Below are 10,495 nucleotides of genomic sequence, written 5' to 3' on the forward strand. Positions count from 1 at the left end.
AGCCACTGGAATAGGGGTTCCAGAGGGTGGGCAAACTGCTGGAATGCATGTTACCCACTGAGACAAATAGATAATGGGAAGGTTGTTGGTTCTTATCCATTATTTTCCCTTTAAAAAAAAAAAGTCTTCCAGCCAATTTCCTGGACATGGATGAGTATGAGTTGCACCATTAGTGGCCACAGCATAAAGACTGTGGATCAGGGACTGTTTTACTGGCTATTGTTAATTTTCATGAAAACAGAAGTTGGTATGTTCTGCTATTATTCCCACTTTACAGATGAGTATTCCAAAACCCAAACAGGTTATTAACTTGGTAAAGAGTCAAGTATGAGTGAGGCAAACGGAAGCTGAAGATATAGGAAGAAGTCTAAGCTTGAAATTATCATTTAATGGAATACTACTCAGCCATAAAAAATGATATAATGCCATTTGCAGCAATATGGATGCACCTGGAGATTGTCATATGCTATCACTTATAAGTAGAATCTAAAAAAAAGACAAATGAACTTATTTACAAAACAGAAACAGACTCACAGATATAGAAAACAAACTTATGGTTACCAAGGATGGAAGGAGGTCGGAAGGGGTAACTTGGGAGTTTGAGATTTGTAGATACTAACTACTATACATAAAATAGGTAAACAACAAGTTCATACTGTATAGCACAGATATTCAATATCTTATAGTAAACTATAGTGAAAACAAATATGAAAATGCATATATGTACATATACATATGACTGAACTATTGTACACCAGAAACTGACACAACTAACTATACTTCAATTAAAAAAAAGTAAAAAAAGTATTATCATTTAAGTAAATGCAATCTCAACTTGGAAACATTATCTCAGGCCTTTTAAAAACCACTGGGCTTTGAGTTAAGAGGAGTAAACCCTTCCTTTAGAAAGGAAATTAGCTTCCAACTTTTTCTGCCATTTAAACTCAGTTGAAAAGAGTTATCAAAGCCCAGATGTAACCAAATATTCTAAATATGCTACAGGTGTTAACGATGAGTTTTTTTTTTTTAATTGGCCCACTGTCATCATCCTTATTAATAAGGACAGAGCGAACACTCACTGTACTTCAGCTATGCTGATTTGTGGTTCTAATTGCAAACTTACAAGAAAGGACTTTAACTTCTACACAAATCCAAAGAAGACTACTACGTCCTGTGAGTGCTGTTAAAATAACTCCTTAGTTCTTTTGATCGAAATTCAGTGTGCAGAAGAACCTCTTGTACAGCTTGTTTAAAATTCACATCCCTGGACCCCAGTCCCTGAGACTTTAATTCAATAGGTGAGGTCTCAGGTGAGGCCCAGAAATGTAACCGTAAACTGCCCAGTTGAATGGGGACCCATTTATGAGATTTTGTATTCATAAAACTTATTTGTAATTGGGTCCGTCTCATACTGTTCTCTTTTGTTCTAAGGAGGCGTATTTTTGTATTTGATTTAGAACTGTCAGAGATGGCTGAAAGAACTCCGAGTTTCCAGAAAAACGGGTGAATTATCATCAGTGATTTACGAAGTGAAATAACTCACTCATTCAGGCAAATCGGCTCCCCCTTGTGGAATGTGTTCTATGGCAGGTCCAGGACTCATAAATGAACCATAGGTCTTGGTGCTGAGCTGATCCACACAACTCAGTCAAGAATATTTTGGTGGATGTCGGAGCTGGAATTCTAGGAAAGTAATTTGGTTTCCAGCATCCTGCTTCTCTAGATTTCTTGCATCTGATCAGATGCCTGGAGTTCCTGTTTCACTGATGGCATGAATAGAAATTAATTGAATTAGCCAGTCTCCAATTTTCATTTGCACAAACCCATTTAGAATTTAATTCTGCAATGTCTGCTTTCCTCAAAGCCCTCTCTTTTTAGAGGTAAAATCCCTAGATAAACAAACCACCAGCAAATAGGTTTTCCCCTTGGCTATTTCCAAAGATAGATAAGCTAAATGAATTTTGTATAATAGGTTCCATCATCATTTCTAAAACCAGTATTTTTTCCCCTGAAATCTCTTAATTCTATGATAATCTCTTGTAATGTATGTTTGCAGTATTATTTAAGATTATTCAGTTCTGCAGTAGAAAGTAAGAGAAGCAAATAGGGAGAGGAGATGACACTAAACATAGATGCAAGTAACATATGAGCTACGTTAGACATAAATAAATGAAGTAGAGGAATACCCGTGCTAAATGCAGAGAGGAAGGGAGGGAAGAAATGAGAGGTACCAAATATTCCTGCTCTTTAAGGGCAGGATTTTTTTTTTTAAGTGTGTCCTGTAGGAAATTACATTAATGCAATGGTTGCCTCCAGGCAATATTCAATCTGTGAAGTCTTAGATTGGCTCCTATGAATGATACTCATCCTGGTTCCAGGGTTTCAGCCCAAGAGTAGCTGTTTATCTGACTTACTGGCAAAATACAGATGTTGACCAGGGGCACTTGCAGGTGTCTCAGAGTAACCATGTGGGTTGTCCCAGATACCTATCATTTTGGGGTATTTTGCTCAAACCTCACCTCTGGTCCTCATAAACACACCATCGCTGGGAAGACTGATATGGCAGAGAGAGAATGAGAAGGGTGGGGAGAAGAAGAGAGAGAGAATATGCAAACATCCCCAGAATTCAGACCGTGTGGCCCTTTCACCTCATAGGTACCCTCCATTAAGTATGTTAACCTATCTCATCTCGTTCCCCTTGCTTTGCAATGTGTGTTTTAAATTGCTTCAACAAACCATATGATTTGACCATCTTAGTTTGTGAGACTTTCAGTTAAGTAACCTCTGAATTAGATTGCCTGGCAATTTATTTGGAGGCTACAATTGCATCCAGGTAATTTTCCACACATCTCTTATTTTTATATTTCTGCAACTTGTTTCCAAATATGTCAGAGACATAAGGATATAGTGTTATTTATGTGCACAGCCTGAGGTGTGGTGAATTAATAGTGTCCTAATCAAGAAACCACAGTCAGTCAGCATCTGAAGAACCTTAATCAGGAATGAACACACCAGAGAGGAGGTGCCAAGATGGAGGAGTGGAGGGACTCACAGCTCGCCCTCTCCCACAGATATACCAAGAATTAATCTACAAACCCACTGAATCACACAGAACACCTACTGAACTCTAGCAGGGTGTCTCTCACTTCAAAATACAGGAGGATTCTCACAAAATTCTATAAGAGAAAAAAAGAAAGAAAAAAGGAAAAAGAAAAAAAATCGGTGCGGGACTGGTCCTGCAAGGAGGGAGCAGCATAGGAAGAAAGGTACCCTCACGCTGGGATGCCCCCTCTCCAGCCAGCAGGTCAACGGGGACAGAAGCAGAGCTTGTGAGGTTCAGAGGAGAAAGTGGCAGCCACTTGGCAGACAGAATTAAGACAAACTGGCAGAGAGGGCCCCTGCGATCCCCAGCCCTAGATACGAGCTGGCAGATACAAGCCAGGACTGGCTGCTGGAGAGCGGTGAGGAGCCCAGGCTGAGGGCTGGGGCCCACTGCACAGAGGCAGCCTCAGGAAACTGGAGGGCGGTGTGAGCTCCAACTGGGGGTGTGTGCTGAACAGAACAGCCTGGGACCCCTCATAAAAAAACACCACTGCTGCTGTGCATGGTGGGGAGGGGTGCAATGCAGCTGCACCATAGCCGCTTCCTCCGCTTGGCTCCATTGTTGGTGTGGTGTGGGAGAAGAGGGGTGGGGCTCAGTCATAGCCATCCCTGCTGCATGGAGGCAGGGCTGAAAGCTGAATCCATACCCAGAGGCCCTGCAACTTCACAGGCGGGACTGAGATTTGCTTACAGCCCCAGGCAGGGAGGGTGGATTTGCTCTCTCTGGATCCCTTGTGGACCAGGCCTCTGGGACAAACAAGCAGTGAGCGGAGTTGTGGTGCACAGCGCGGGTGACTACAGGTATCTACAATAGGCCAGCATATGGAACTGTACGTGGAGGCAGGGCTGGGGTCTACACTGACCCTGTGGTGCACCACGGATTTAGATGTGTGACCCCACGCTCGCTACGGTGGGCCCTAGTGCCTGACATTGGTGGGTTTGCACGGGTGGTTTCTGGGGACCAGAACCTGGAGGACACTAAAGTGGGTGGCCTACGTTCCGACACCTAAGGCAGGTACAAAGACAGCATCAACAAAGAATACTTTGTAAGCCCACAAGATAAGTGACAGACAACACCCCAGTGGGCACTTCCCAGTGGACAACTCCTGTGGAGGTACACTCAGTGACCCTTTTTCCCAGCTAAAGTGCTCCAACCCTGTCTACCACACACTGCAGCTCAGAAATGGGTTTAGAAGCCTCTATTCCAGCAACAGGGGAGCAGACTTGGCCCCTGCAAAGGCTGTGACAACCACAGAACTAAAAAGGAGGCCCTGCTCAACAACAATCAGGGCAGGCTCTGATCCCCACACCAACCACACGCCCAATCAGACAGATAACAGCCAACACACACAGAAGAAAGACATGGCAGCCATCCACACTAAGAATAGCCCTCACTACAAAACTATTAGATGCACACAGTCTACACAGAAATGCTCCCACTTTAAATAAAAAAACAAACAAACAAAACAGCCCTTCAAGACCACAGTAGATAAATAGTACTCCTAAATCCATAGAGCCAGAGAAAAATAAGTAAAATGAAGAAGCAGAGGAACCACTCCCAATTAAAAAAACAGAGAAGTCCCCTGAAAGAGCAAACAAGGAGATAGATCTCAACAGACTACTAGATCATGACTTCAAAAAGGAGGTGATAAAACTACTGAAGGAAATAAGAGAGACTATGAATAGAGACAGAGAGTACTATAAAAGGAAATAGAAACTATAAAGAGGGGTCAGTTAAAAACAGAAAACTCAATGGCTGAGTTAAGAGCCAAGCTGAGGGCAGTCAAAAGCAGACCAGATAATGCAGAGGAACACAGAAGTGACTTTGAAGACAGGATAACAGAAGTCACCCAATCAGAATAGCAGACAGATAAGCAAGGAAAAACCAATGAAAGTAATATAAGGGACCTGTGGGATAATATAAAGTTTGCCAACCTATGCATAATAGGGGTCAAAGAAGGAGAAGACAGCGAAAAGGGAATTGAAAAGGTATTTAAGAAATCATGACTGAAAGCTTTCCAAACATAAAGAAGGAAACAGATACCCAAGTACAGGAAGCACAGGGTTTGCGTCCTCAACAAGAAGAACCCAAACAGACCTACACCAAGACATACTATAATTTAAGATGGCCAAAGTTAAAGATAAAGAAATGATTCTAAAGGCAGCAAGAGAAAAACAGAGTTAGTTACAAGGGAACCCCCATAAGGCTTTCAGCTGATTTCTCTACACAAACACTGCAGGCCAGAAGGGAGTGGCAAGATAAATTCAAAGTCCTGAATGAGAAAAAGCTGCAACCTAGGATACCTATCTGGCAAGACTATCCTTTAGAGTAGAAGGAGAGAGAAAGAATTTCACAGACAAGCAAAAACTTAAAGAATTCAGCAATACTAAACCTATCCTAAAAGAAATATTGAAAGGCCCATTCTAACTAGAAAAGAAGCAGGAAGCTATAGAAATGAGAAAACCATAATTGGAAATGCAGCAACTACAATGAGTTGCAAGAGAATAAACATGAAGATGTAAAAAAAAAATAAATAATAATAATAATAACAATAATAATAATAATAATAAAAAAGACACCAAAATCATAAAAGGTGGGAGATGGGAGCAAGAAAATATAGATTTTTTGGTTTCTCTCTTCCTCTTTTTTTTCTTTTTTTTTCCTTCATTCTTTTTAGGATGTGTTTGAGCATACATGACTACCAGTCTGAAGCAAACAGATACAGTAAGTTTAACATACTTGAAAAAAAAAAAAAGGTAACCACAAATCAAAAGCATACAGTAGAGTCACAGAAACCAAAAAGAAACCAAGCTAATACAAAAGAAAATTATCAAGTCAGAAAAATACCTTATGATATCACTTATATCTGGAATCTTAAAAAAAAAAAAGGCAAATGAACTTATTTACAAAACAGAAACAGATTCACAGACATAGAAAACAAACTTATGGTTACCCAGGATGGGGGGAAGAGGATGGGAAGGGATAAATTGGGAGGTTGAGATTTGCAGATACTAACTAACATATATAAAATAGATAAACAACAAGTTCATACTGTATGGCACGGGGAGCTAAATTCAATATCCTGTAGTAACTTATGGTGAAAAAGAATATGAAAACAAATAAATGTATGTTCATGTATGACTGAAGCATTATGCTATACACCAGAAATTGACACAACATTGTAAACTGACTATACTTCAATAAAAATACATATTTTTAAAAAAAGGAATCAAGCCCCTTCCCCAAGAGCTTCAAATATCCCTATCTGAATCCACACTAGAATTTTAATTAATCAGCAGACAAGATATCAAAAATGAGCTTTCATGTGTGAAATGATGTAAAGTTGGCAGGAAGTTTTGCACAGGCGTCTTCATTCTGGCATGGCTGAGATATAATCGACTGGTGAGCCCAGAAGCCTATGGCCCCCTGAGCGACAGCTGAAGTTTATAACCCAGTTCAGTTCTGTGTCACCTCAACTGACTTACTGGAGGATTCTTTCACCCACTTTAACTAGAAGATTAGTAGATCCTGCAATTTCAGCATGGTCACATTAGTTTCGGAATAAACCTTTCGTGTGAAATGCTATCAGTGGGCCTAAAATGACAAAGAACAGGGACTTTACTGAGTTCGCAAAACTAGATGCATGATTGTTTTGTGTCTACTGGTCTACATGGCAGAATTAGATCTGAGACTTGCCTTTGTTTTTTTTTTTGTTGTTGTTCAGTCATATTGTCAAGAAGAGGAACTACAGTCCTTACCCACCCTAAGTATTGGAGGTTATCAATATCCATCAGAAAGGACACATGAATTATGAACAAGCAAATCAGCTTAGGTTAATCTGAAGCATGTGTTAGTTATCTAGTGCCATGTAACAAATTACTCCAAAACTTAGTGGCTAAGAAAATAAGCATTTATTATGTTACAGTTGCCAAGGGTCAGGAATTTAGGAGTGGCTTGCTTAGCAGGGTGGTCCTAGCTCAGGGTCTCTTTTGAGGTTGCTGTTAAGATGTCAGTCAGAACTGCAGTCACCCAAAGGCTTGGCTGAGGGCTTGTTTCTAAGGTGGCTCTTTCAGGTGCCTGGCAGGATGGTGCTAGCTAGTGACAGGAGGTCTCAGTGCATTGCCATATGACTCTCTCTACAGGAGTGCTTGAGTGGCCTCAGGATACTGAGGATGGCTTTCCCAGGGTGAGTGATCCAAAAGATAGCACGGTGAAAGTGACAGTATCCTTTACGACACAGACTCAAGAATCACACATACTGTCATTGCCACATTCTATTCATTACTAGTAAGTGGTTAAGTCTGTCCCACACTCAAGGGGAGGGGAATCTCCACCTTTTATAAAGTGAAGTGCCGGATAAGTTGTAGACATATTTTAAATCCTCCACAAGGCACTGACTTGATCCTCATCTTCACATATCCATTGGTGTTTATTCTTTCTTCTCCTTGTTCTTACAGTAAATATGTATCAAGCATCTACTGTGTGCCAGGTTTTATTATCGATATTAGGAATACATCTCTGAACACAGCAGATGAGGTAGGGAGTGGAGGAGTATGGAGGAGATCACAAACCCAAGTTCAACTGAAGGGAGGTACCAAGTCTGAGAATATGAGATAGTGGGGACTTGTGAAATGGACAATACTTAACCTGTCACTAGAAGGCATTCTCCACCAAGTCACGTGAGGGAACATGGGCCCAGTATATCCAGATCTTCTGATTTTTCAAGAGAATGTGAAAAATATGCACACATGTGAAATTTCCAGAATTTTAATGATAATCAATAGTTCAAATAAAACACTCTGATGAAAAAAAAAAAGTCAACGGTCTTAATTCAGCCAAAGTTTGCAATCTTACAATGTCTAAACTTTTACTAAAAAACAAAACCCTGATGATTTCAGAATTACATGAGCAAAAGTGAGAATGTGATAAGGAGGTCTAAATGACAGAGTAACCCTTTAGCTAAAGGCTGAAAAGATGAGACCTTCATAGATAAATAGCAAATGGACAACAGTATTCACAGAAAACTCTGCCATCATCTTAGTGTTACTGATGAGCTTGCACACTAATAGATACCTATATTTTTAAATGATGTTAGTAATTTCTTTAAGGCTTACTACAAAAATCTCTAAGAAATAGAGTAGGAAAAAATGGTATAATGGAGGAAATGGAAATTGTCTCCATTTAAATAAAATGAATTTACAATCAAGTATGCAATATTCTAGATGCCTCTTTGTCCTTTTCTCTTACTGAAAATAAAGCAATTATGGTATTCAAAATAGATGGAAAGAGAATTAAAGATATACTGATATGGATATGCCCTAGACCCAGCTTGTCGCTTTCAGTGATTTGAAAATAAGAGCTATTAATACTCTTAATTGATCAATGCCCTTGTCATTTATTTCATCCCCAATTATTTCCTCTGTTCTAAGATGCAATTTACAATTAAGAAATAGAAATAATGAGGTAGCATGTCTTGCTTTAACAGTGTTAACTTTGAACTCGGTAAGATTTAATCTACTAAGCTTTCAAATTTAAATAAGAAATCATTATGATTGATGTTCTGTAAATGAAGCAGAGTAGGTGTGGATATTTGGTTTAAGAAGGTGAATGACTTCTGCAGATATAATCATAGGGTTAATACCAGGAGGGTATTGGTTAGAACTTGAGTTTTTAGCTTCAGATTCTTGGCTCAAATTTTACCCTTTGACTTTAGAGAAGTTGTTACATCTCTCTAAGGTTTTTATATTTTTATTTGTAAAGTGGAGATAATAAGACATACAACTCAGCGCACTGGAGAGATAATAAGGTCATACAAGTGGACTCCTGTGCATACTGTCAGTGTTCAAGAAATAGCTTTGGAAATCACTGGGTCACTTGCCTTCCATATGGCTGCCTCCTGGGAAGGATGTCAACCCTCCTCATATAGATCTTCCTTACCCTCAAAATCCACAGGGTTCCATGTAAGCCTCAATTTGAGCCAACAGCTGCCTTCTTCAAAGGTAGTTTAACATCACCAGGTGGGTATTTGTTAAGTCTCTGAAAAATTGCCTTAATGGTCTTTGTACAGGTTCAAATCCTGGAATTCTATCTGTGACCTCCTCTCTCAGAAAGGGTAAATCACTTAAACTCTCAGCTTGTTTGCCTGGAGAAAAGAATAAAAAGTCACTTTCCCAACGGTGATATTAATTACTGGAAGTAAAGTGTTTTGGAAATGCAGAATATGGTTAATTTTTAAAGGGTAAAATATAAAAATGTTAAGTGCGATGGAATTTTGTCACACCGTGGAGGGAATCTAATTGTTTTAACCCTTTTTTTTTGCAGGAAAACATTAGATGGTGGTTATAATGCTTTACTTCCAGAGGCCTGGGTTCATTTTGAGCCAAGCTGAGAAGAGCCTTGGAAGATGAGGCAAGTTTTTGAAAACTGGAGGAAGGAAAAAAAGCACTAGGAATTTTATAGGACTGCTTTCTCCATGAGATCCCTTTGGTAAAAGTGAACTTGTTTCCAGTTTCCAAAGATTCCTAGTACTGAATGTCTCTAGCTTTTACTACGGGCATCATAGCCCTCAAACTTCCTCTTTGTCACAAAGAGGCTCTCTGTTGAGTACTAAATTGCTCATTTCACTTGTGGAAGTGAGGGTCCCTGAGTCACCAAGTCAACGTAATGGATTTTATGAGCTAGTTCAGATGAGTGAGGTGTTCTAGAATCAGGACTTGCTTAAAAAACTATTTAGGTTTTCAAAATGAAGATATTATCCATTTGACCAATAAAGTGCTCATAGAAACCTCAAATGAGGGAATCATTGTCATGGCCTGTGTAAAATGTGTTGCTTACGAGCAAGGAAACTGGTTTGTTTTTATTTTTTAAGAGTGTTGATTTTTGTTTGTTTATTTATTTTTATCCCACCCTTAAAAAAATAAAATCCCCTATGGAAAAGAAGAGTAATCCTAAATTGTGAAGGAAGGTGAGGAAAGAGCCAGAATTAGAATTGCTAAATTCCTGCATACTCTCCACTTAATTCCATCAAACCCCCACCATTCTAGGCAAAAGCACTTCACTTTACTGTTTCCTGTTTGGTCTTGGAGGTAGTTCAGCCCCTCCTTATTCTTTCTTTTTTCTTTTGTCTGACCTTGCAAACACAGGAACATTTATCAAAGTCCTCTCTCCAAATGATCTGCCTGGCACTAGCCACTTTCAGATTTACCATAAAGAACAGGCTGGCGACACCTCAGCATTCAGTGAATTTGTTTGAGTGTGCCTTCAAAAAGGGGCTGATCATGATGGGAAGGGCTGGAGAATGGGTCCTAGGAGACAAGGATGAAATTAGCTGGGGAACAGAAAACGAAATCTAAAGCAGGCCTAGAAGAGGAAGTATTAAAGAGAGAAAAATTG

The 10,495-nt window shown here is 39.7% G+C and overlaps 1 long non-coding RNA gene across 1 annotated transcript in view; it reads left to right on the forward strand.

Moving 5' to 3' along the window:
* LOC116283962 (uncharacterized) overlaps nucleotides 1-9,894 on the forward strand; it is a 41,087-nt gene extending 31,193 nt beyond the window's left edge. The window contains exon 5 of the long non-coding RNA XR_004193691.2: nucleotides 9,425-9,894. This is a non-coding gene — a long non-coding RNA (uncharacterized lncRNA). The remainder of the gene's footprint in view (nucleotides 1-9,424) is intronic.
* The last annotated feature ends 601 nt before the right edge of the window (nucleotides 9,895-10,495 follow it).

This window comes from Vicugna pacos, chromosome 17 (assembly GCF_048564905.1).
Source record: "Vicugna pacos chromosome 17, VicPac4, whole genome shotgun sequence".
Classification (NCBI taxonomy): Eukaryota; Metazoa; Chordata; class Mammalia; order Artiodactyla; family Camelidae; genus Vicugna; species Vicugna pacos.